Source organism: Piliocolobus tephrosceles, chromosome X (assembly GCF_002776525.5).
Source record: "Piliocolobus tephrosceles isolate RC106 chromosome X, ASM277652v3, whole genome shotgun sequence".
NCBI lineage: Eukaryota > Metazoa > Chordata > Mammalia > Primates > Cercopithecidae > Piliocolobus > Piliocolobus tephrosceles.
In genome coordinates, this window is record NC_045455.1 from 84,563,436 (window position 1) to 84,589,881 (window position 26,446).

Consider the following 26,446-nt stretch of genomic DNA (forward strand, 5'->3'; position numbering starts at 1 on the left):
AGACAACACGAGAAAGGAAAACTATGGACCAATATCTCTCACGAATATAGATGCAGAAATTCGCAAGAAAATATTAGCAAATCAATCCAACAATGCATGAAAAGAAATTATACAACCACAATCACAATTTTACAACACAATCACAACACAATATATCAAGTGGGATTTATTCCAGGTATGCAAGCCTGCTTCAACATTTGAAAAGACGTCATACTCAATGGTGAGAAATTAGGTGCTTTCCTGCTAAGATTAGGAAAAGACAAGCATGTGGTCTTGCACCTCTCATATTTAACAAAGGTGATTTAGTGGAGAAAGGATAGTCTTTTCAACAAATGATGCTGAAGCAACTGGACACTGACATGCAAAAAAAAGAAAAAATGAAGTTAGACTTACACCTTTTATAAAAATTAACTCAAAATGAATCATAGACCTAAACATTAAATGCAAAAGTATGAAACTCCTGGAAGAGCACAAAGGAGAAAATCCAGGTGAACTGAGGTTGGTGATCATTTTAGGTATAACACCAAAGGCATAATACATGAAAGAGAAAATTGATAATTTGGACTTCATTAAAATTAAAATTTTCTGACAACAGACTGTCAAAACACATGAGTTAAAAACTGGTAGAACTGCAAGTAGAAATACACAAATCAATATTTTAGTTGGAACTTCAACACTCTATCAGAAATGGATAGATCCAGTAGGCAGAAAATCAGTGCTCTGTAAAAGGCACTCATAAGTGAATGAAAAGGCAAGCCACAGACTAGAAGAAAATATTTGCAAAACATGTATCTAATAAAAGACTGGCATCCAAAATATACAAAGAACTCTAAAAATGAAACAATAAGAAGACAGCTCAGTTTTGAAATGGGACAACAATCTGAACAGATATCTCGCTAGAAAAGATATACAAATGGCAAATAATTATATAAAGAGATATTCAACATGGTATGTCATTAGGGAATTGCAAATTAAACTAACAATGAGATACTACTACACCCTATTAGAATGGCTAACATCCAAAACAATGACAACACCAAATGCTAGCAGGGATGTGGAACACCTGGAGCTCTCATTTATTGGTTATGAAAATGCAAAGTGGTACAGTCATTCTGGAAACAGTTTGGGAGTTTCTTACAAAACTAAAGATACATTTACCATTCAATTTAGCAATTGTGTTCCTTGGTATTTACCCAAATGTGCTGAAAACTTATGTTCACATAAAAACTTACACACAAATGTTTACAGCATCCTATTCATAATGGCCCAAATTTGAAAGCAACCAAGATGTCTTTTTTTTTTTTTTTTTTTTTTTTGAGACGGAGTCTCGCTCTGTCACCCAGGCTGGAGTGCAGTGGCCGGATCTCAGCTCACTGCAAGCTCCGCCTCCCGGGTTTACACCATTCTCCTGCCTCAGCCTCCCGAGTAGCTGTGACTACAAGCGCCCGCCACCTCGCCTGGCTAGCTTTTTTTTTTTTTTTTTTTTTTTTTTGTATTTTTTAGTAGAGACGGGGTTTCACCGGGTTAGCCAGGATGGTGTCGATCTCCTGACCTTGTGATCCGCCCGTCTCGGCCTCCCAAAGTGCTGGGATTACAGGCTTGAGCCACCGCGCCCGGCGCAAGATGTCTTTTAATGGTGAGTGGATAAACAAACCGTGGTTCATCCGTACAATGGAATATTATTCAGCACCAAAAAGAAATAAGCTATTAAGCCATGAAAAGACATAGAAGAATCTTAAACGTATATTGCTAAGTGAAAGAAGCTAGTCTGAAAAGGCTACATACTACGTGATTCCAACTATATGACATTCTGGGAAAGGAAAAACTATAGACATAGCAAAAAGAAGCAGTGGTTGCCAGGGGTTCGAGTGGACATAGAGGAGGGAGGGATGATAAGTGGAACGCAGAAAATTTTTAGGACAGTAAAACAATTCTGTATAATACTGATGGGTACATGTCTCTATGCGTTTGACAATAACCCATAGAATGTACAAGACAGTGAGTGGACCCTATGGTAAAGACCTTAGTTAATGATAATATTGTCTCACCAGTTGTAACAAATGTACACACACTAATGCAAGATGTTAACAGGAACAACTGGGAGGGGGCATGAGAAGATATATGAGAACTCTTTGTAATTTCTACTCAATTTTCCTATAAATTAAACTGCTATGAAAGTTTATTAATTTTTTTTTTTAAATCAGAAGCTACCTTTCTATGTGCTCCTTCCACTGGTCAGCAGAAGCAAGAAGTTCCAGATTTTCTCCAAGTCTCTCCCTTACCCCTGGCCTCCTTAGTTTTAAGCCATAAACTCAGCTTCAGTTCTCTAGTTGCTTTTTTACTTAACTTGTATAGTTTCAAATTTTCATCTTAGTTACACTTATAATAATACACATTATTGCTCAGATAATTATATAGTGGTCATGAGTCCCTTTTAGTTAATTTCTGCAAATGAGGTCTTTGGTAAAATAAATATGAACACTATTGGCTTACACCTTTCAATCTGTTCAATGCAGATGCTAGAAGCTGTAACTCCCTAAATTAACATGGAAACAAAATAATTTAAGCCTCCCCTTTGAAAAGAGCAACTATAAAATCAGAAATATGAGGATCCCTTTAAGAAGAAAATCACATTTCAATGTAAAGGACTAGGGATAAATCTCCTCGGATTTGAAATTATTGTGGTTTGGGGGATGCTGTGTTATAAATCCTTCTGTATGCTTATTAGAAAACTGAATTTAAAGCCTAGTAAACTCGACAAAGAGCTCTGGTGAGCTATCTGATCAGGGGAGAAACAGTCTGCAAGGCATTTGACTAAGCTGTGCTCTCTATTGTACGTGCCAGCTTTCCTTCCATTCAGCCAAGGGAGACAAAGACTCCTGATGTCAAATGGCTTTTTGATAAGACCATGTCTGAAAGTGTAAATCTTTATATTTGTGCGGGCATTGTTGTCTGCAGAAGTTTTAGATAATTGCAAAAAGTGAAAAACATCAGAGAGAGTGATAGTTCATTGTTTTCATTAATTGTATTTATTGTTAAACCCTCCAGATACAACTCATCTTAAACTGTTTCGAAATTATTTTCTCTCTGTAATCTGGATCTTTTGTTCCCCATCCACTATTTATAACATGTAATTTCTGAGATCTGCAATAGCATTTTATCACTTTCTCTTTGTTGCTGTTGATTATAGCACAACTGCATGAACTGAAAGTGCTTCTGACAGTTTGAAAAGCTAAAACACGACTCAGATTGTTGTTCATTCTTTGACACTACTACTAGCCATTTTACAAGCACAGGATGAGAATAAGAGGTTTTGATAATGAAGACAATATGGGATGAATGAAAGTACTACCAGGGAAAGAGTGTAGAAAAGAAACATTTGAGGTCCTAAATCCTACCATCTCCTTCCCCTAAAACTGGCATTTATTCCAAATTGCATATTTTTGCCACTAACACAATTTTGTCAGACACATGAGAAACTTTGGTGTCATCCTCAAACCTTTTCTCCCTATCTGGCTTTCCAGATCCTCTTCTCTCTAATTCTCTGTGGATTCCAATAAAGATGTTCTCTAAGATACTATAGAATTAGTGTCCATTGATCCCACAGGACGCAACTTTGATCTGACCCCCAATGAAAAGGGCAATGGACATATAACATTTATCTATAGGGATTAGGACCAACGGATAGGCAAAAGAGCTGTCCTAGAAACAGAATTACCTGGAGAGGACCTGAGCAGCCTTGGACTAAACTAAATAAAGGGTGGAATGAAAGGAAAGAGTGTATACTTCTATGAGAAGTGTAAGACCTCCTGGGTTGCAGCACTGATAGTACCTCATATTGATAGCTGCATGTCTACTCACCCTGGGTTGCCTCAGTCTACCATCTAGGCCACTTAGGATTTTCTTCTCTCCATGATTTCACAGTGAGAGATTTTGATCCCTTTAGGCTTCCACAACAGGGCAGAAAGTTAGGTGCAGCCTGTCCTGCCTCAGCACCCACTGCCTTAGTCCCTGCTACATTGCTTATGACTGGGCAACTCCACTTCTAGTCAATCAAACAACCATCTATCCTAGGTTTCTGGTCAGAGTAGGAACTCAGGAACTCTATAAACATTAATTCTTTTGCCTCCATTTCTTTTCATCTTTCTAGTCCAATTTCTTGTCGCCTTGTGCCAAGATAAATCTCTTCTAACCATTCTTCCTGTACTTTGAACTTTTCCCTCTCCAATCCGCCTTAAATAATACAGCTGTTTATCTTCCCAGCTCATTATTCTGTGCACCCTCACCCTCCTCTTCATCATTCAACGTCTCCCTATTAATTATCACATCTATCCAACCTTTCAGCAGGGAGTCCAGCTTCTCTACATCTGGCTCACGTCTCCCTTGATCTAGTCTTATTTCCTTCATATGCAGACAGGAACCCTCTGTCCCATCAACTGGCCTGATCATTCTAACCATTCAGAGGAAAGAGTTTACCCCAGTTATCCCTAATCTACTCACATGGACAGATTAAATGGGTACCAAGAACCACGAAGGGTCTTGTATTTCGCCCTACTTGCAAACTAACAAGTTAAACTGCTACAGTTTCATGGATGCTGTGGAAGACATGAGACTCCTGGATCAGAGACAAAAGAGTTTCTTACTAACAGCAATGGCAGTAGCCAGAGTATAAGCATTTTCTTGCAACTGTTTCTAGAGCCCCAATCACAGGACAACACATGGAAGGCCAGGGAAAATCAGCACATACAGTAGGCTGCATTATAGCAGAGGAACCTGAGTTCAGGGAACACGTATCTTTTATAATAAGCAGTAATCATGCTAGCTGTTTACTACTGAGGGAAACTTTTGTCTGTCTTTCATGGCAGTTCTCTATAATAAACTTCCCTGAAAATATAGTTCAGAAAAAAAGGCAGTCAGCACCTCTGCTTGTAGGATGTATACAAAAACACAAGAGACCCATGGATGGATAATTGTCTCCCAACAATGAGCTTAATGGTAATCCTTTAAAAAACAGAAAGGTTGATTTGTTGGTGAAGTGGACAAAGAAGGTTGTAATGGGCTTTTTTTTTTTTTTCTTTGAGATGAAATCTCAGTCTGTCACCTCCGCTGGAGTGCAGTGGTGCAATCTCGGCTCACTGCAACCTCTGCCTCCCATGGTCAAGTGATTCTCCTGCCTCAGCTTCCTGAGCAGCTGGGATTACAGGAACACACCACCATGCCTGACCAATTTTTCCATTTTTTTAGTAGAGACAGGGTTTAGCCATGTTGTCCAGGCTGGTCTCCAACTCCTGACCTCAAGTGATCCACCTGCCTTGGCCTCCCAGAGTGCTGGTATTACAGGCGTGAGCCACCTTGCTTGGCCTGTAATGGACTCTTGAGTTAAACATCATCAGTTCACTTAATGCCCTTATCCTAGTGGCTGGCCAACAGTAAATGTTCAACATAAGTTAACTAATATTATTTTTGTTGCTATTGTTAAGTAGCAGCAATGACTAATAAATCTCCTAATCTTCTACCCCTGATCCCAGTAGAGGTGGTCAGGGTCTATCTCAGGAGAAACATGGATGGTGATTGCTACAGGCTGAATTATGTTTCCTCAAACTTCGTACGTTGAAGTCCTAGCCCCTAGTACTATAGATTGTGACTGTATAGGAGATAGGAGGTAATTAAGTCAAAATGAGGCCATTAGGGTGGGCCCTAATCAAATATGACAGGTGTCCTTATAAGAAAAGGAGATTAGCTCATGAACACACACACACAGAGAAGACACAGGGGTAAGACAGCTGTCTATAAGCCAAAGAGACAGACTTCAGAAGAAATTAACCCTGCCAACACCTTGATCTTAGATTTTAGCCTCTAGAACTGTGAGAAAATAAATTTCTGTTCTGAAGCCCCCCAGTCTGTGGTATTTTGTTATGGCAGCTCTTGCAAATGAATACATACAGTGATGAATGAAATATGAATGAACCTCTGAGACCTGGCTTTGGGTGATTCTGAGCCTTGGGTATTCAAATAGCTTACTACAAGAAAAACCAATGTGAGGTATGGCCTCAAACATGATGTAAATGATGCAGGGTGTGCACCTTGTAGTCCCACCTTTGGCTGGGGCTCTGTTTTCACAATTCCCACCCAGGCCTCCATGCACCCACCACTCCTGACTTCAGAAGCAGGGCCCTGCCCCTTACTGCCTCATTTCCCTTAGGATGTTACAATAGGGTTAGGAACTTTCCTAACTCTTTAAGTTTCTCAGGGAGATAGTGTGGTAACTAAAAACTAAATCATACTTGCAAATAAGTTAGAAATAACAAGTACAAGTTTATTACCTGCAATTTGTAAACAAATTTGATAGTCATTCTCCTCTCCTCCTCTCTCAAGGTTAAGGAGTTAAAAATTGTAATTATAGGCTGGGGACAGTGGCTCACACCTGTAATCCCAGCACTTTTGGAGGCTGAGATGGGCAGATCACCTGAGATCAGGAGTTTGAGACCAGCCTGACCAACATGGTGAAATCCTATCTCTTTTAAAAAATTAGCCAGGCGTGGTGGCATGTACCTGTAATCTCAGCTACTCAGGAGGCTGAGGCAGGAGAATCACTTGACCATGGGACGTGGAGGTTGCAGTGAGCCGAGATTGCACCGCTGCACTCCAGCCGAGGTGACAGACCTAGACTTCATCTCAAAAAAAAAAAAAAAAAAAAAAAAGCCAGGAGAATCGTTTGAACCCAGGAGGCAGATGTTGCGGTGATCCAAAATTGTTCTATTGCATTCCAGCCTGGGCAACCAGAGCGAAACTCTGTCTCAAAAAAACAATTAAAAGTTCCTCTACAGTGAGCAAGAGGTTTCACACATTCAGTCATGTGCCACATAATATTTTAGTCAGTGATGGACTACATACATAAAAGTGGTCACATAAGCTTATAATACCATATTTTTACTGTACGCTTTCTATGTGATATGTTTAGATGCACGAATACTTACCATTGTGTTACAGTTGCCTACAGAATTCAGTGCAGTAACAGGCTGTGCAGGTTGGTAGCCTCGGAGTAACAGGCTGTGCCGTATATCCCAGGTTTGTAGTAGGGTATTCCATCTAGGCTTGTGTGAGGGCGCTCTGTGATGTTCACATAATGATGAAATCTACTAACGACTCTTTTTTCAGACTGTATCCCTGAGCAGAGCATGACTACTACCATTTCTTCCACTTTTAATCCGATGGCCTGCCTGGTTCAGAATGCCCTTGCAATTCTTTTCTTCTTACCCAAGCTCTCCCCTCCCATCAATGCCTTGCCTCAGTCCTTAAAGAATACTTATCTGAACGTTTTTATCATTACCATCTATGCGTTCATGCGTTCATGCTCATATAGCATACACTGTCATGGAAATTATTTTGTGGACACCTTCTTCCCCAGAAAAGATTTTCAATTTTAAAGCAATAGATAGAAGACTCCATCATGTAGTTTTTCAATTGATAGACCTGATTTTTTCAGAGCAGTTTCAAGTTTACAAGAAAACTTACCAAGAAGTATAGAGAGCTGCCATATACTCCTTTCCCCCAACCCAACACTTTCTCCTGTTCCTAACATCTTGCATGAGTGTGGCACATTTGTCACAGTTGATGAACCAATATTGATGCATTATTATTAACTAAGGCCAGCTGTTTATGGGGGTTTCCTCTTTGTGTCATACAGTTCTGTGGGTTTTGACAAATGTATAAAGTCAGGTATCCCCCATTATAGTATCATATACAATTGTTTCTTTTTTTTTTTTTTTTTGAGACGGAGTCTCGCTCTGTCACCCAGGCTGGAGTGCAGTGGCCGGATCTTAGCTCACTGCAAGCTCCGCCTCCCGGGTTCACGCCATTCTCCTGCCTCAGCCTCCCGAGTAGCTGGGACTACAGGCGCCCGCCACCTCGCCCGGCTAGATTTTTGTATTTTTTAGTAGAGACGGGGCTTCACCGTGTTAGCCAGGATGGTCTCGATCTCCTGACCTCGTGATCCGCCCGTCTCGGCCTCCCAAAGTGCTGGGATTACAGGCTTGAGCCACCGCGCCCGGCCCATATACAATTGTTTCACTGCCCCAAATGTACCTTGTGTTTTACCAACTCAATCTGCCTCTCTTTTCCCAAATCCTTGGAAACCACTGGTCTTTTTAATCTCTATAGTTTTGCCTTTTCCAGAATGTCGTATAGTTGGAATCACACAGTATGCAGCTTTTTCAGACTGGTTCCTTTCCCTTGACTTGACAGCTCGACCTCATTATATTTTAGCACAGAGCCCTACTCATAGCAAAACCTCAGTAAATATTACCATCAACTACTGTTGATGGTAACTCCCACTAAGCAAAGCTTCATGGAGGAACTGGCATTTGAGCTGATCTTTGAAAGATGAGCAGGATTCTACATGACAGCTAAAGCATCCAACAGAAGAAATAAACAAAGTGACATTAACACAGTCACAAATGTAAAGTTCCTGCACCTCTGAGGCTCATGTTCTTTGTCTAAAGTTTTCTGCACCTGCTGTTGTTGATAAAGTCTTTCTCTCCTCCTTGTGATTTGTCATTTTCTTGGGTGTTTTCAGCATTCATGTATTGGCCCAAGTAATATCCTGTTAGCATTTTTAATATTTTCATTTAATGCAAAAGTAAAATAAGTTTCAGAAGAGTTAAGTGAAGTGCCTGAGTTAGTAAGTGGCAGAACTGCTGCCTAAACCTAGGTGTTTCTGTCACTTAAACACCACTGTGACATTTTATGTCTTTAAAGATTAATGTCAACTCAGATCCACTGAAGAGTCAGTTATGGCCTCAGTATATGCTTTGAACAAATCACCAACATATGATGCTATTTCTCCCGTAGCAACAATGTATGCATTCTGGGTTCACGTGGTGGAACTGGGCATGGGTGCTGTTTATACTTCATAGCACACTTGTAGAATTTTTGCTTCCTCTCCCTGCAGCCAGGAAAGGAGTGTTTCTACCAAGTGACACAACAATGATCTCAGTAAGCTGGAAATGAGACTGTCACTTGGCTATTTGAGCTCCTCATGTTCTTGAACCAATAGACAGAGAGGAGGTTGCTCTACTGGCTCAGGTGAATGAGCTCAGTTTCCAAGGGGGAATCAGATTACTGCTACATAATTGTAGCAAGGAAGATTAAGTCTAAAATGTAGGTGATTCTCTGTATCACAAGGAGGCTGACTTCCTCCCTGTCTGTCTCCTCTGGTGTCTCCAGCAGTAGCTGTGTTACTCTGTGGCTCCAGTTCTCAGTGACAGGCCTGCTGTGGTCCCAGCTTCTGCCAAAGACCTTGAACTCGGGGCTCTGGTCATACCCCCTCCTCTCTTTTTCCTTCTGGCCAGGGGTGGTGGTGACTTGCTGCTATTGCTAATCTCTGGATGGTATCTCCGTGTCATAATTTAGCTTTCAGTTCTTCCATTACTTATGCACGAAATTCCTTGTATTAAATTATCTTTGTTTTAAATACCCAATGTGGTTTCTTTATTTCTGGTTAGGTTTGACCTTCACTGATACAGACGCCCTTCTCTTAGTAATCTATCGGTAATCTCTCTAGAAAATAGCACCCTCTGTAGTGAATATGGCTACCATCTAAACAATGAAGATTTCCAAATCTATATCTTCAGTCCTGATGTCTCTTCTGAGAGTTGGTGCCTTTTCCACAGACACAGCTTAGATGTTGTGACAGTAAATATAAGTTAGGTTAAGCTGAGGAAACAAATGATCCCAAATCCCAGCAGCTTATGGTAAAAAATAGGTTTATGTCTTGCTTACACTACATACTCATTTCAAATCAGTTGAGACTCTACATTGTTTTTCTTCTGAGACTGAGATTGTATGGAAAACATCTGGCTCTTAAGCCTTGTGCCTGGAAGGTCCACATAGTCACTCCTGCATTCATCAGGCAGACAGGGGATCCAGGAGAAAGAAACCGGAATATTTGACACACAACACAGTTAACAAGCCCTGAAATGCAGCAAGCCCACACAGAATTCCATCATCGTAACCCCCAATACCTTCCCCAACCTGTTCTCCGATTCACGTAATGTCACCATCATCCAGAGTCACCTAAGATAGAAACCGAGGTGTTATCCCTGGTCTCATTCTTTCCTATTTTTCCCTCAATGCCTTTTCCCAGTAAGTCATCAGGTTTCATTGAGTCCATCATGTAAGTACTTCTTAACACATTCCCGTTTCCACCATTCATATTCAGACGACTGTCATCTCCAAAATGTCTCCAATCTTGTCTTCAGTTCATTCTCTACAGAGTATCTAATGTAGAATCAAGGAGGATCCTCTTCAAATCTTTACTGACTTTGGTTATGGATCAGTAAGTTATGACAGTATTTGGCATGAGGACTTGCAAAGAAAGAGAAAGTAACTCTGGGCATATGAAGCATTATTAATACTGCCTTAAAATTGCTCTTCAAGGAATGACAAGGAAGAAGAGGTTATGGTATGTTTACATTCCTGTGTCCATGAAAACACAGTAAGTTAGAAGCACTGTTGGCAGCCAGCCAAGTGGGGTTGAGTTCTAAAGATTACAAATGTAGCCGGCGCGGTGGCTCAAGTCTGTAATCCCAGCACTTTGGGAGGCCGAGACGGGCAGATCACGAGGTCAGGAGATCGAGACCATCCGGGCTAACACGGTGAAACCCCGTCTCTACTAAAAAAATACAAAAAACTAGCCAGGCGAGGTGGCGGGTGCCTGTAGTCCCAGCTACTCGGGAGGCTGAGGCAGGAGAATGGCGTGAACCCGGGAGGCAGAGCTTGCAGTGAGCTGAGATCTGGCCACTGCACTCCAGCCTGGGCCACAGAGCAAGACTCCGTCTCAAAAACAAAACAAAACAAAACAAAAGATTACAAATGTACAGCATCTTCTCCTGGTTATCACTTTATAAAGCATCTATGTTTACTAGTACTTAAGGTGATAAAAAAATAGACTTTCTAAGGTATATAACTGTTGAGTTATAGGGTTGAATAGTCCAATTACTTATACTATAATATTTGTTATAGAAGATTATATTTTTCCACTTAAGTTATAAGAAGACAGGAACCAATTTCTCCTATAATTAATTGCAACCTGTAAATATTGAGTGAGTTATTGGTTTAGCTAAAGCATTTTTGACTACTCAATCTATCTCTGTCTGGATACAGATGTCACTATTAGAGAGATTATGGCTAGTCTAGGCAGCTCTAATCGGGCAAAATATGCGGCTTCATTTCTTCCACATCAGAGAAGTGTTTCTAAAGCACAGGATCATCATCATGTCACTCCTATGCTTTAAACCCCTCAAGAATTTTTCTTTGCTCTTAGGATAGAGTGAAAACTTCTTAACCTGGTTTAGGAAGCTCTGCGTATTCTGATGCTGGTTACTTTTCCAGCATTTTCTCAAACAATCTATTTCAGTTCCATTAGGACATTTTATTTTCTTTCCCTCCAGATTTCCATATATGCCAGTTTCTTGCCTTGAATAACTTTCCTTACCCGCTCTCTACCCCAGGATGCTTTCCTCCCCAGTTCTGGGTCTGGCTGTCTCTGGTTCATGCTTCATATTTCAACATAGCTGTCCCTTCTCCATGACGCATTTCTTTGCCCTTGGCCTGGGTAATGTCTGTTTCCCTCCGAGGACACGGAATACTCCTTACTTTCCTCAACAAGTACTGATCACACCATGTCCCCATTTATCTTTCGACATCACGTGCTAGACTGCAAGAAAAGTAAAGGCAGAGGTCATCACTGTCTTAATAAATAAAATGATGGGCCAGACACGGTAGCTCACACGTGTAATCTCAACACTTTGAGAAGCCAAGGCAGGCAGATTGCTTGAACCCAGAAAGTCAAGACCAGCCTGGGCAACATGGCGAAATCCAGTCTCTACATTTTTTTTTTTAAATTAGCTTGTCATGGTGGTGTGCACCTGTAGTCCCAGCTACTCATGAGGCTGAGATAGGAGGACTGCTTGAGCTGGCAGAGGTTGCAGTGAGCTGAGATCACGCCGCTGCACCCCAGCCTGGGCAATGGAGTGAGGCCCTGTCTCAAAAAAATAAATAAATGAAAATAAATAAATAAAACTACAATAGTAGCTAACATTACTAAACACATGCTACTGACTATGTTAGATGCCTTATTTGCTGTATTTCATTTAATTCTCATAACATCTGCATTCATTGACAACAGAATCTGAGGCTTTAGTTTTAAGTGATTAAAACCAAAAGAAAAAGTGTTTGTGTGGTGGGGTGGGAGGATATGCAGATGTGTAATCATTCACAGAATCATAGGAAGAGCTCAACACCAGTCTATAGGATGGATAGAAGTCAGGAAAGTCCTGAGAATCTGGGAGAGTATCTGCAAGGGACTACCCTCTGAAGGACACATATCAAACAGTTTCCACTTGTAAACATCCCAAAACTTCAGGAAAGAGGAAGGAATTATTCTATAGAGAAAAACTGGTAAGGAGGAAGGCTAGGCAAAATTCTAATTATAAACAATCTTGTGAGATATTCTTATTTACTAAGAACAAAATTGATGCTTTGAGAATTTAAATAATTTGTTCAGCTGGTAGTTGTCAGAGACAGCCCTTAGTCAAGTCCATATGACTCCAAAATCCATGCTCATAACCAGCATGCAACCATGGCCACTTACTCACCGTTGAGCCCTCAGTGACTGGTAAAGTTAGGCAGGTGTTCCATAAATATTTATTTCATTGAATGAAAACATGAATAAAAATGAATAAAGATAATAGCAAATGGTCAAAAATGGTCTCAGTTCCTAGCTGAAGCTTAGACTATATGGAGATTTATGTAGGAACATGATGGTGGAAGTATAGGATGAGCCTACACTTCTATTCAGATATAATTTTCCCTAAGTAGGCTATTCTACTCTATGTTCTACAACCCCATTCCAGCCAATAATGCATCTCCTTTTCCCTGTGGCTCATGTAATCACTTTTCTGATTGAAGCCTTCCAGTGTCTAATGCATATTAAACAATGCATCTCCCCAAGCAGATTAGCATCAGCTATGCAAGGATAGATAAAGGGTACTCCCAATCAGTCCCAGGGAGTATACAACAAACTAAAGATGCTCCATGAATAATTATTTCTTGATTAATTGTTGAGGTATTGCTTCACAAATCAATAGCTTATATCCTGACATAGCAAAACTGAGCTCCCTGGCTGTAGAGCAGGGAGACCATGATTTAAAGGTTGTAAACTCAGGATGTGACCCTGCCACTGATTCACTGACCTGAAGCTGGACACATCCACACTGAGCTTGAATCCTGCCCTGTGTGCTGTGCTGTCAGCAGGATAGACGACAAGATTTCATAAAACCAGTGCTTAAAAAGACAGCTGGAGAATCAGAGCAAGCCACTGCTTCAGAGCATCCTGCCTAATTTACTAAAAGTGAAGACCATTCTTGACCTGATCATTTCTTCCATGCTAAGCTGTGTGAAAACCATAAAATACTTCTAAGATTAATCTCTCTGATTCAGTTTGTCTCTGGCAACGTCCAAAATCTTATTTCTTTTTCCGTGGTTTTCTCAGTTTCTTTCAAGGGATGTGTGTGTGTGTGTGTGTGTGTGTGTGTGTGTGTATTTGAGAGAGAGAGAATGAGACTTAAGATATTTTTTGTGTGCCAGATGTTTTCTCTGGTGGATTTTTAAAAGTTCTCTGAGCAATGTTATACAAGTATTGACACTCTTCCAAATATGTTACACAATGTTTTCAGTAACTACTTGGAAAGGAGAGGCACTAAAGATTAACAGAAATAAACACAGAGCAAAATTCAGTTGTCTCAAATATCCTTTCTTGAGAACAGATATCCTGGAACTGACAAAATGAAATTGAAGCTCACAGAAGGAATCAGGGAGTACAGAAAACACACACACACACACACACACACACACACACGCACACACACACACACACACGCACACACAGATTTACTAACCAAAATATGCATAGCTCTCCTTCCACCCTAAAAACCATTTGCAGGACAGTGAGTGGGGAGATGTTTCTGGGCACCTGACTCAAGGCAGTAATTAAAAATCATCATCTATTTCCTTTCTTCACCCAGTCTGTGGTGTTTAGGTGACGTTTTCAGCTGTTGTTAGATTAGATTTCCTAGAATAACAGGATGAGTGATTTTGAAGATCTAAGACGTTAGAATGTAGCTCTTGCTGAAATCGCCCATGTGAAGAATGACATTGAACAGCATATCAGGCAAAATGCAACTTTGAGGAAATCTGCCCATAACTGTGAAACATCAAACCCCTTTGAAGTGTCAAAAGCATCTTCGTACATTAAGTCCCAGGGGTAAAAACCTCCAGAGCACAGGCTTTTTCTTTTCAGAAGACCCTAGAGAGGAAATTTGGAAGGATTTTGGGCCTTCAAAGGTTTAACTGTCAATTTTTCTGTTCCATTTTCTTTTTTCTGCCTTTTTAAAGGAAAGGCTTCTGCTGCGAGATGTTGTGAAAAGCTGCAATTTCCACTTTTGATTAGTTTTCATATTCTTGAAGCCACAAGGCAAATGCAGGACAGGTGGAAATCACTTTTAATTCCCTTTTTCATGTAGAAGGTAAGGAAGCAAAAGACACACGGGTGGCTTCATCAGGCACCTAGGAGCCCCAAAAAGACGTGAGGAGTTGCCCACAAAAGCTGCCAACAGCTCCTTTGTTTTATTAATTCCACAGGACAAAATGGAAAGCACAAAATCTAGGGATGATTTTAGGGAATCACTTATTGCAGGAGGAGAAGAGACAGAGATGATAAGGGAAGCCGAGGGCTTCAAGGCAAAACATTAATACATTTTTTTAAGGCATCACAAAACTTCTATTACGAAGACCAGGGCCAAAGCAATCTTCTGAATTTTATGAATTTTACATCAGTATACCAATTGCATTTCTGAAGATGACAGTAAGCAATATTCCATGATATAAAATTATCAAATTAACACATTATCATGTAAATATATTGAGTCTGCAAAGCCATTTGCTCTGATTCTGTAGCAATTGGTGCCAAAATTTATGTCCCAGAAATTTCAGACAATAATTCCAAGAAGTTTAAAACTGCAACACACAGCTTTTCAGAGAGCAAATAAATGCATTTCTCAGAATTATTCTTGTATCTATTATCATAATCACCTCCAAGGAAATTTGGTGGTGTTTCAGATATGCATAGTAAAGGGCACGGTCCTGCAGAGGTTTTCTTGGTGAGTTTACAAATAAGGTTCTTAGGCTGAGAGGAGCCCTGAGATGCTGCTCATGTCACACAGAAGAGGAAATGAGTCAGGAAATTCCATTTGGGCCACGTTTCCTCGTGAAGTTCCTCCTTCATGGAGGAAAGGGTGTCATTATCAGTTTCATTAGTTACTAACCTTGGATAAGTAATTATCCCCTGCACACCAATTTCCCTAGCTATAAAATTAAGATAACAGTAGCTACACTGGATTTTAAGAGGGTCAAATGAGATAATGTGGGTCAAAGTATAATCCACCCAACACTGGATATGAAAGGAATATGGGTTAGAAATTCTGAATTTCTGTCACAAGGAAGATGAGGAGGGAAAATAGCCCATATTTGTGCTCTGGCACAGTGGTGGATCCATCCTAGCATAGATTAAAAAGGAAAATCACCTCCCACCAAAAGAAACATAAGGAAGAAGGCTCTCCAACCAGGGTGAATATAGACACAATTCACAGGAGAAGCAGCAGCAGAACCGATTAAATAGAAGGAATAGCCCTATGTTGCTCATCTATAACCAGTGGCAGAATTTTTGCATTTTATATTAAATGAAGCAAACATCATTACAGGTGACGTTGACAATGATCCAGCACTTCAGGTCTTTGGGGTCAATAAAATTGACTAAACGTTAGCAGGGAAGGGAGAAAAAAAAAAAGAAAACCTCTTTAACCTCTAAAACATAGACATGCTGAATATAACAAAGAAGTGTTTAAAATATTGTTCAGCTCAAAATCAAAAAATGAAGAGAAAAGTCCAAGTCACAATAGTGAGTGAATGCTGAAGCCAAGGGGCGATCCTTCTATTGGACCTGACACACAGAGAAGGAAGGCTGATGAGGAGGGAGTTCTGGTTCTAGCTCGCGTGCCTGGAGATAAGTCACAAGGGGAAACTCCAGTTGTTTTCCCCTAAGGAATATGGGGGAAAAGAGCCACTCGTGAGAAATCTGAACCCTCTTCTTGTACCATGCACATGCGTGAAGTCTGAATTCATGATGTTTCCAGGTGGAGGAACACCAAGTTAAGAATGTAATAGAAAAGTGGTCTGGCACCGTGAATGCCCAGTGTGTTCCCAACCTGGGCAAACATAAAACTACTCTGTAAGATTAAAGTTGCAACCAGAACCCAGGAGATCCCCACAGAAGACAACCCAATGACAACGAACTCATAGGAAAAAGTAATAGTAATAAAAATTGTAATAATGACATAGTAAACAAAAGAAGAGAGTCAGGAAAAGAGATGTCATTGGAAGATGTGCCTTCCCAGGAACTGAAGATAACAAGACCACCTCAAAGAGGTTTTAAGATAAATACGTTTAAAATGTTTAAAAAAGAAAGAAATGCAAAAAGGTATTGAAGATGTTGAGGGGAGGGAAAGAACAAATCTTTGAAAGAACAAAAAGATATTCTTGAAATTGAATCTATGGCCACTGAAATTTAATAACTCAAAGAATAGGAAAATAGGTTTAGGGATGGTGAGAAGTAGTGAATTAATAGTGTTAAGGGGTGAATTGAAGCCCTAACCCTCAGTACTTTAGAATGTGACTGTATTCGGAGACAGGGTCCTTAAAGAAGCACTTTAAGGACACTTATGCAGTGTAACTGGTGCCCTTGAAAGAAAAGAAAATTTGAATACACAAAGAGACACCAGGGATGTGTGCACACAGAGGAGAGGCCATGTGTCCATGCACACAGAGGACACAGCAAGAAGGCACCTATCTGCACACCAGAGAGAGAGGCCTCGTAAGAAACTATAATAACCTGAAAGATTATTCCTGCCCACTGCACAGACAAAACAAGTTCGTGGAGATCATGGCAGTGCAGTAAAGAAAAAGTTTAATTGATATGAGGCTGGCCATTCCATGCAGGAGATGAAGTTATTACTCAAATCAATCTCTCCAGAGACTTGGAGATTAGAGTTTTTCAAGGAGAGTTGGTGGACAGAGGGTTAGGGAATGGGGAATGTTGATTGGCTGGGGATGAAATCATAGGGGTGTGGAAAACAGTTCTCCCATCTGAGTCTGCCTCTGGATGGGGGCCACAGAACCTGCTGAGTCATGAGTCATGGGTCCAGGTGGAGCTATCAGTCATCAGAAATGCAAAAGTCTGAAAAAAACCCTCAAAAGGCCAATTTTAGGTTCTACAATAATGATGTTATCTACAGTAGTAATCAGGGAAGTTACAAATCTTCTAACTTCTGGAACAATGGCTAGTGATTGTTTAGCAATGCCTACATCTTAGCAGAATTCAGGCCCCTCTCATAATCCTAATTCTTTGGCCTTTCACTAGTTTTACAAAACTTATTTAGTTTTGGGAAGGGCTCTTATCTTTCTTTTAGGGTTAAACCATAAACTATATTTCTCTCAGATGCAGCTTGGCCTAAGTTCAGGAATGACCAAGAAGAGCTTGAAGGTCAGAAACAAAATGGAGTCAGCTATATAAAATTCCTCTTACTGTCATAATTTTGTGAAGACAGTTTCACAACAAAACATGCCCATACCTTGATTTTGGACTTTGAGCTTCCAGAACTTTGAGAAATAAATTTATGTTGTTTAAACCACCCAGTCTGTAGTATTTTGTTATGAAAATATCCCTGTAGACTAACACAAGCGGGTAAGTACAACAACCAAACTGGAACACAGAAAAGAAAAGAAAGCAAAGTGAAGATACACACAGGATCAAAATGAAAAGATCCAACATATATCCTGTAAGATTTTCACAAGAGAATGTGGAGAACTGCGAAAAGCAATATTTGAAGAGAAAATTGCTGAATTTTTTCCAGAATTGGAAAAAGACAACAGTCTTATAAAAGTAGCACATTGAGCAGGATGAATACTTAGGAGTGAGACTACAAAACAAGAAAGACAAAGACAAAATTTAAGATGTCACTACAGAGCAAAACAGAGATCACCCTCCGTGAAATTACAATTACAATTTCAAACAGCAGATATCTAAAACAGTAGTAGTTATCAGAATGATAAAATAACATTTTCAAATGCTGAGGAAAAAGGTCAATCTAAAATTGTATAAGCAACTAAATATTACTCCAGCAATAAAGACAAAGTAAAGATATTCTGAAATGTTAAAATTTATTGAAAGGGTTTACTACTCACAGATATTTACAGAAAACACTTCCTACATATGAAGGAGAATCTTGAAAAAGATGTAAAGAAGAAATATTTACCCCAAAAATTACAAACTTATTAAAAATTCAAAGTAAATACTGGCTATAAATACTAATAATTATCTGTGATAATAACTGCTTTAGAAGGTACGTGAGAAATGCTAGACAACAATCACCTGAAAGATGGAGAAGGGGATCTTGGAGTTCAAATATTCTAAGGTTCGGGAGGGGGATTAAGATTTTGGTTTAGATATATTTTTAAACATGTGTGTTAAATTTTAGTGATAATCACTGATATAATGGAAGTAAAATGTATTTTTCCAAATCACTAATGAGTAAAAAAAGAATAAAGATGAAATAGTCCAGAAGGCAGGAAAAAGATGGGCAACTAAAAAATACGGCAATTAGAATTCACAAAATAACAATGCAGTCCTTGACAAATGTATTTGTCCACACAGATAAACCTGGAAAACACAATAGTGAATAAAAAATAAAATTAAATAAAATAAATAAAAATAAAATAGGAAATAAAGGAAACGATAGACTAATACATAAAGTATGATAATATCAATGTCCATTTAAAAATGACACAAAGCAATATCATGCTTGGACATACACTCACATCACTAGAAGAGTATGTTCCAAAGTCACTATGGAGTTTGTCTATCTGGAAAGAAAGTAGAATAGTACAAACTTGATGAAGAAAGAAGACTAAAATTTAATCTATAGTGTCTGTTTTTGTGAAAACAAAACAAAAAACAACCAGACAGAGAACTTTTTGAATCAGAAGGAAAGAAAGAAGAAAGGAAGGGAGGGAAAGAAGGAGAGGGGGATATAGGAAAAGAATCTTGTTTAAAAAAACAGGTCTTAACGCTATATGGTCACACTCCAGGTTGGTCAGGGCGGGACAAGAAGGACCCATAAGAGGGTATGGATGTGAAAAGTAATCAGGGAATACTGAGATGCTGGAAAACAATCAAATCTGGGGAAGAGCCAGTACTGGTCCATGGCCTGTTAGGAACCGAGCTGCACAGCAGGAGGTGAGCTGTGGGCAAGAGTGAAGCTTTGTCCGTATTTACAGCCGCTCCCCATCGCTTGCATTACTGCTTGAGCTCTGCCTCCTGTCAGATCAGCGGCAGCATTAGATGACCATAACAGCATGAATCCGATTTTGAACTGCGCGTATGTGGGATCGAGGTTGCACACTCCTTATGAGATTCTGATGCCTAATGATCTGTCACTATCTCCCATCACCTCCAGATGGGACCATCTAGCTGCAGGAAAACAAGCTCAGGACTCCCACTGATTCTACATTATGAATAATTGTACAGTTATTTCATTATATATTACAATGTAATAGTAATAGAAACAAAGTGTACAGTAAATGTAATGCACTTGAATAATCCTAAAACCATCCCCACCCAGCCACCAGTCCATGGAAAAATTGTCTTCTATGAAACCAGTCCCTGGTGTCAAAAAGGTTGGGGTCTGCTGCCTTAGCACACTGATTACCAGTTAGCACTTTTTCTTAGAGACTGGAAACTAACTACTAATTTGAAAACATACAGTATCTTTGATGGTCTGTTTTATGCAAGCATAGATAGTAAACTTCATGGATTAAAAAATAAAAGATAACGCTTTACGTGAACTTTGCCTAACCGTATTTACAAAGTCATGGGCTTTTCTTCAAATAATGGCAAGGGCCTCAGTACAAGCCTTGACACAAGGGGACAGAAAGAGAGGGCTGCATGAGGAATACCAGTAGGACCAGGATAACCAAGAATCAGAGAAGCCTAAACCAAGCTTCTGAATCAGAACAAGTTTTTTTTTTTTTTTTTAATACTTTAAGTTCTGGAATACATGTGCAGAATATGCAGGTTTGTTACAAAGTTATACATGTGCCATGGTGGTTTGCTGCACCTATCAACCCACCATCTAGGTTTTAAGCCCCGCATGCATTAGGTATTTGTCCTAATGCTCTCCCTTCCCTTGCTCCCCAGCCCCTGACAGGCCCTGTTGTGTAATGTTCCCTTCCCTGTGTCCATGTGTTCTCATTGTTCAACTCCCAGCTCTGAGTGAGAACATGCCGTGTTTGGTTTTCTGTTCTTGGGTTAGTTTGCTGACAATGATGGTTTCCAGCTTCATCCATGTCCCTGCAAAGGACATGAACTCATTCTTTTTTATGGCTGCATAGTATACTATGATGTATATGTGCTACATTTTCTTTATCCACTCTATCATTGATGGACGTGTGAGTTGCTTTTAAATCTTTGCAATTGTAAATAGTGCTGCAGTAAACATACATGTGCTTGTGTCTTTATAATAGAATGATTTATAATCCTTTGGGTATATATCCAGTAATAGGATTGCTAGGTCAAATGGTATTACTGGTTCCAGATCCTTGAGGAATTGCCACACTGTCTTCCACAATGGGTGAACTAATTTACACTCCCACCAACAGTGTAAAAGCAGAACAAGACAGTTGTTTTTAGCTAATCTTAATGTAATGTTTCACCAGCAATTTAAAGAGAAACTTGGTATCAGATACATAAAAATACCTATAACACAGTGATATTTAACACTCTCACAGATTGCCAAAGTTGCATTGTCTAAGTGATATGAATGAATGAATGGAGACAAAGTGCTCTAAAACAATTTGCATTTTGGGTTACTTTCTCTTTTAGTTATAAACAACCAAAACTTTTCAGGCAAATAAGTCTGGTTTAACTCACAACTTTTAGCACTGGGGACACAAAGATGAGGCCCATGAGCATCGGCTTGGCTGCTCCTGTTGCCTCTGAGGAGATCTGAGTTCATTTGTCCACCTGTGGGGCTAATCCCCCAAAGGCAGGGGACAACAGGCAGGGAGGCAGGAGGGGGCAGAAAAAGCCACTGAGCACTCATCTGTAATCTCTATTAGCTGGCTTGATAGATAAGATAGAATCCCTTTTCTAGCCACACTATGTGGTCTCTAAGTCACTCACCAATGTCACCTGTGGTTGTGGGCTCCCAATCAGTGCAAGGACTCCAGATGAGAACCAGCTTATTAAGAAGGAAGGCATGGAATTCCGTAGTGTCTAGTTCAGAGAAGGTTCACACTAGCAATCAGACTCCATGAGTTCCCATAGAACACACATTGGAGACATGCAGCAGAAGAAAGCCAGGCAAGGGCTAAGGGAGCCAGAAGGTGGGTGAGCCTTTGGAACAGCTTGGGACAGTGCCAACCTTACCACCAGGGTCTGGGGGGCCACTTTCAACCCCATATCAAGAAGGCAGAGGCAGTTCAGTTTCATTATCAACACAGACAGGGCTATGCCTTTTACACTCTCCTCTGTGCTCCAACCCAAAGGAGTAAAGGCAAAGAAGGGGGAGAGAGGGAAGAGGGTGGAAGAGGACGCCTGGTGGCTGATATGGTTTGACTCTGTCTCCGCCATGAATTGTAATAATGCCCACGTGTCGTAGGAGGGACCTGGTGGGAGGTAATTGAATGGGAGTGGGGTTTTCCCATGCTGTTCTTATGATAGTGGATAAGTCTCATGAGATCTGATAGTTTTATAAAGGGGAGTTCCCCTGCACATGTCCTCTTGCCTGCTACCATGTAAGACGTGACTTTGCTCTTCATTTGCCTTCCACCCTGATTGTGAGGCCTCCCCAGCCATGTGGAACTTTGAGTCCATTAAACCTCTTTCCTTTATAAATTACCCAGTCTTGGGTGTGTCTTTGTTAGCGGCATAAGAACAGACTACTATAGTAGCCCCAACCCTGTCCCAAGACCCTCAGAGTCTCAAGTGCACACTAGAGACAGGAGAAGAGCTTGAATGAGGTACACAAGACTCACAACATAACTTCTGGGGCCCAGTGCAAAATGTAAACACTGGTCCCCTTGCTTAAAATTGTTAAGAATTTCAAGACAGTGACAGCTGAAGGGCCAAGCACAGGGCCCTGAGCAAATGTACGGGCTGCAGGCCCAGGAAGTCACCCCTGAAAACGTGAGAATGCACTTTCAACAGAACTAAATCATGAAACCTAGAATGAATCTGTTTTACCAACCAAGAGATGCTGAAAAGTCATCGAATCTTTTCGATGGGGAAGAGAAGCCCTTAAGGCAGCATTATCAGTGGAGAAGGTGTTTGACAGAAAACACTTGGTAGTGATCACTGGGGGAAAAAATTCATGTTTGATTCTATGTTGAAATTGTTCATTAAATAAAATATTCATTTTATGAATATCCATTAAATGAAATATTTCCTGTTTCAGTGGAAATATTCTACACTTGGAGCACAGCCTTTTTATAGACACAATGACATGAGAGTTTGTTAGGAAGAGAGAGCCTGACACACACAGATTTTTAGGAGGAGTGAGGCAGCACACCGGTCCAGGTTTTCCACGATTCTCTCCTAGGTGATCTACATTACCCCCACTGTAGACAGGAATTGGAGGTTATGAGCACTTGAGAGATGTGCTTAGGGTCACAGAGCTAGGAAGAGAAGAAGGTCAAATTCCAATCCGGGTCTCTCGGCTCCAGTCCAGTTTATTCTGCCACTTAGTGCTACCCCGTGGCTCTACTGCAAATCATTTGTACTTGGTTCAGCACCACTACACATAGGTTAACTGCAGAGTAAACTCTATATGGTTCTTATTCCATAGTGTGACTGATTTAGCCTCAGTGAATCCTTGGGTTGTCTTTATGAACTCCACAAAGATGTTACTCTCTCCACACATCTATCCAGCTAATCCCTACAGCAAACATGTATTTATGGATCCATATCTAGGCCAAGTAGACTCACCTCTGCCATTGCAGTCAAGATTTCTGGGGCCAGAGGAGGGAGGGCAGGTAAGTTATATCCCTTAGAGAATGCCGGTTTAGCTAGACTTATTTCTCAATGTACTAAAAATCACAAACTTTTTATAACATCAAATCCTTACGTCAATTTAATGCATGTAAGTGCCCAGTGTAATGGAGATCTAGAGTGAAGTTTCCGTGTATACAGTTGGGTTAGTTGATTTTCTTATTCCAAGTGTGCAACAGTGTTTTTATTCAGGGGGGAAATCAAAGAAGGACAACTCCCTGGGGCTTTGCTCTTCCTTTTGCTAAGACTATACCCTTCTCCACTCCTGGATCTTGATGTTGTGCAAGGCAGAAAAGATTCCCCTAAGATTCCATGAAGGTGTCTTGGTGACGATGCTCAACTTAGGGGGTATGCAGACGAGGTTGTGCTGTTTCATAAAGAGAGTGCTCTCTTCTGAGTCTGTCAGATCTGAGTTTAGATCCACTTTCCTCCGTTGGCTAGCTGATCTTAGGCAAGCTTCTACTTAAAATTTCCAAGCCTGAGTTTCCTCATCTATAAAATGGGGGTAAAATATATATTCCAGTGTGCTGTTGTTAAGATTAAATAAGATAGAATTCTTATTCTAGTCATATTATGGATTGCTTAAAGACCTCACAATAAAAAATACCCCAAAATGCTGGATAAATTCAGAAAGCGTCTGTTAAAATGTGAAGTAGATAATATCTACCTTACAGCAAGGAGAGAAAAACAAAGAAAGTGGCTTCTCTCTGCATGGGCTCTTCACTCGGACCTGTCACGTCAGTCAGGTCTCTGTTCAAACGTCACCTCCTCTGCCCTTCTCCTTACCTTGTTCAACTTTTCTTTCCAGCATTTGTCACTGCCTGTCATCATATTCTGTGTGAGCATGGGGACTCTTTTCCTCGCATTAAATCCCTACACCTGGAACATGGTGGGTTCATAACAAAGATTCATTTGATGGATGAATCAACCTTTAGTTTATGAAGGGAAATCCCAAATCTAGTTATTAAATCAATATGGTACCAATTGTTCTAGGACAAGGGTGTTAATATTTAATAATGAAACAATGGGAACAATTCAAACTTTTTTACCTAAAATCATGAAGTTCAATATTTACCTTAAGATAGAAAAGGTAGCAAGTTTTAACAAAATGAGCTTAAAATATCCACAAATGTGGCAGAGGGATTGATTGGACAGCTTGACCTTGTCACGCTGTTATTTCTGTGACTAATAACTGACAATTTGCATATAAAAGGCCCGGGGGCACATGGGAGAAGGAAGGTTAGGAAAATTCCCATTTGAGCAGTCACTGAGCTAAGCTCTAAGGCCATCTCCTTTTCAAGAGAACTAATGTTCTGGCAAGAACCAGCCCAGTTCTGTAAGACTCCTCGGGTTGCCTGCCTCTGAGGAACAGGCAACCAAAGTATTGGTTTCAAACTGGAACATACTACATTTATTTCCTAATTGTTAAATATTGATCTCACTTCTCAAACACACTTGAATAGGAATTGGTGCATGCCCCCCTCTTAACTCCGAAGAGAATTCCAGCCACTCCTGCCTCATCCATTGATTCTGCTCAGTAAAGGGGGTGGGCAACATGTTGGTAAATGTCAGCTCTTGCCAATCATTCTCCCCACCCATAATCTGTACTCACACACACTTGTTCTCTCTCATCTGGAAATTACTGGGTTGAGGTTGTTGTATTTTATGTTGAGATGAGGATGCCCTTGGGCTGACAGCCAGTAGCACCCTCAAAGAGAGGAGGTGAGATGGGGAAAGCCCTGTGGAGCAGTGGTTCTCAAGCATGGTTCCCTGACATGCAGCATGGTCACCCAGAGCTTGTTAGAAATGCAAAATCTCAGGCACTGCCCTCCAGAATCTTTTTTTTTTTTTTTCTTTTTGATATAGAGTTTCACTCTTGTGCCCAGGCTGGAGTGCAATGGTGTGATCTCGGCTCACCGCAACCTCCACCTCCCGGGTTCAGGCGATTCTCCTGCCTCAGCCTCCTGAGTAGCTGGGATTATAGGCATGCACCACCATGCTCATCTAATTTTGTATTTTTAGTAGAGGTGGGGTTTCATCGTGTTGGCCAGGCTGATCTTGAAATCCTGACCTCAGGCGATCCACCTACCTCGGCCTCCCAAAGTGCTGGGATTATAGGTGTGAGCCACTGCACCCTTGAATCTTTTAACAACCAAGAGATGCTGAAAAGTCATCGATTCTGGGGAAGAGATGTCCTTAAGGCAGCGTTATCAGCGGGGAAGGTGTTTGGCAGAAAACAGTTGGTAGTGATCACTGGGGAAAAAAAATTCATATTTGATTCTGCATTGAAACTGTTCATTAAACTCATTTCATTGGAAATATTCTACGCTTTGAAGCACACCCTTTTGAATCGGACACTCTGGGGTGGGTCGAGTCTTCTGTGTTGTATCAAGCCTTTAGGTGATTCTGATTCTCACTCAAGCTTGAGAACCACTGGATAAGAACTAATCTTTGTGTAGCAGAAACTCTCAGAATGAAGGGATTTCATGTTCTTCAGAAGCAAAAGTTCACCCACCAGTTCAGTACACATGGGGTATATAAGCCACACCCTCTCGGCTGTACCAGGGCTGGCATTTCTAATAGACTCCAAACCCAGATAAAAAGCCAACATTCTTCCAAAGAGTTCCCAGGCAACCACGACCAATTGGTTAGAGCAGGCCTGTGGTGTGATACTTATCTGCCACCTGACAAAGCCTCTCTCCTTGACCCAGCTTTAGACAGGCTCCTCTGAGGCCTCTTTTCAACTAGGCCTCATCCTTGGGATGTGTCCTGGGCCTGTGTAGCCCAGTTCTAGCAAAATTCTTGCTAAGTCAGTTTAGGGAGACTCTGTCCACCTTTGTTATCTCATCAAATTCCTCAGCCCCATCCTCAATGTCTAATCCTCAATACCTTGAACAAGAGTCTCCCTAGACTTGATGGCTTCTCTTAGTAATTTCCCACCCAGGGTTCCCCTCACTCTGCTCCTTGGCCATAAATTCCCTGCCATCTTTCCTGCATTTGGAGCTGAGCTCAGTTTTACCAAAGCTGCTCTCCGCTACTGCAAGAGCACTGAATAAAATCTCTCTATATTGCCTTAACTAATGACCATCTCTGTTTTTCTTAGACACATCTTAGTCATTGGTAAATTAAAACTCTATCTTAGGAGACATACTTTTGTGTTATGTGATATTGCAGGCTGGGCCACAGAGTGAACTCTATACCTTATCAGAACAAGCTGGGCACAGTGTC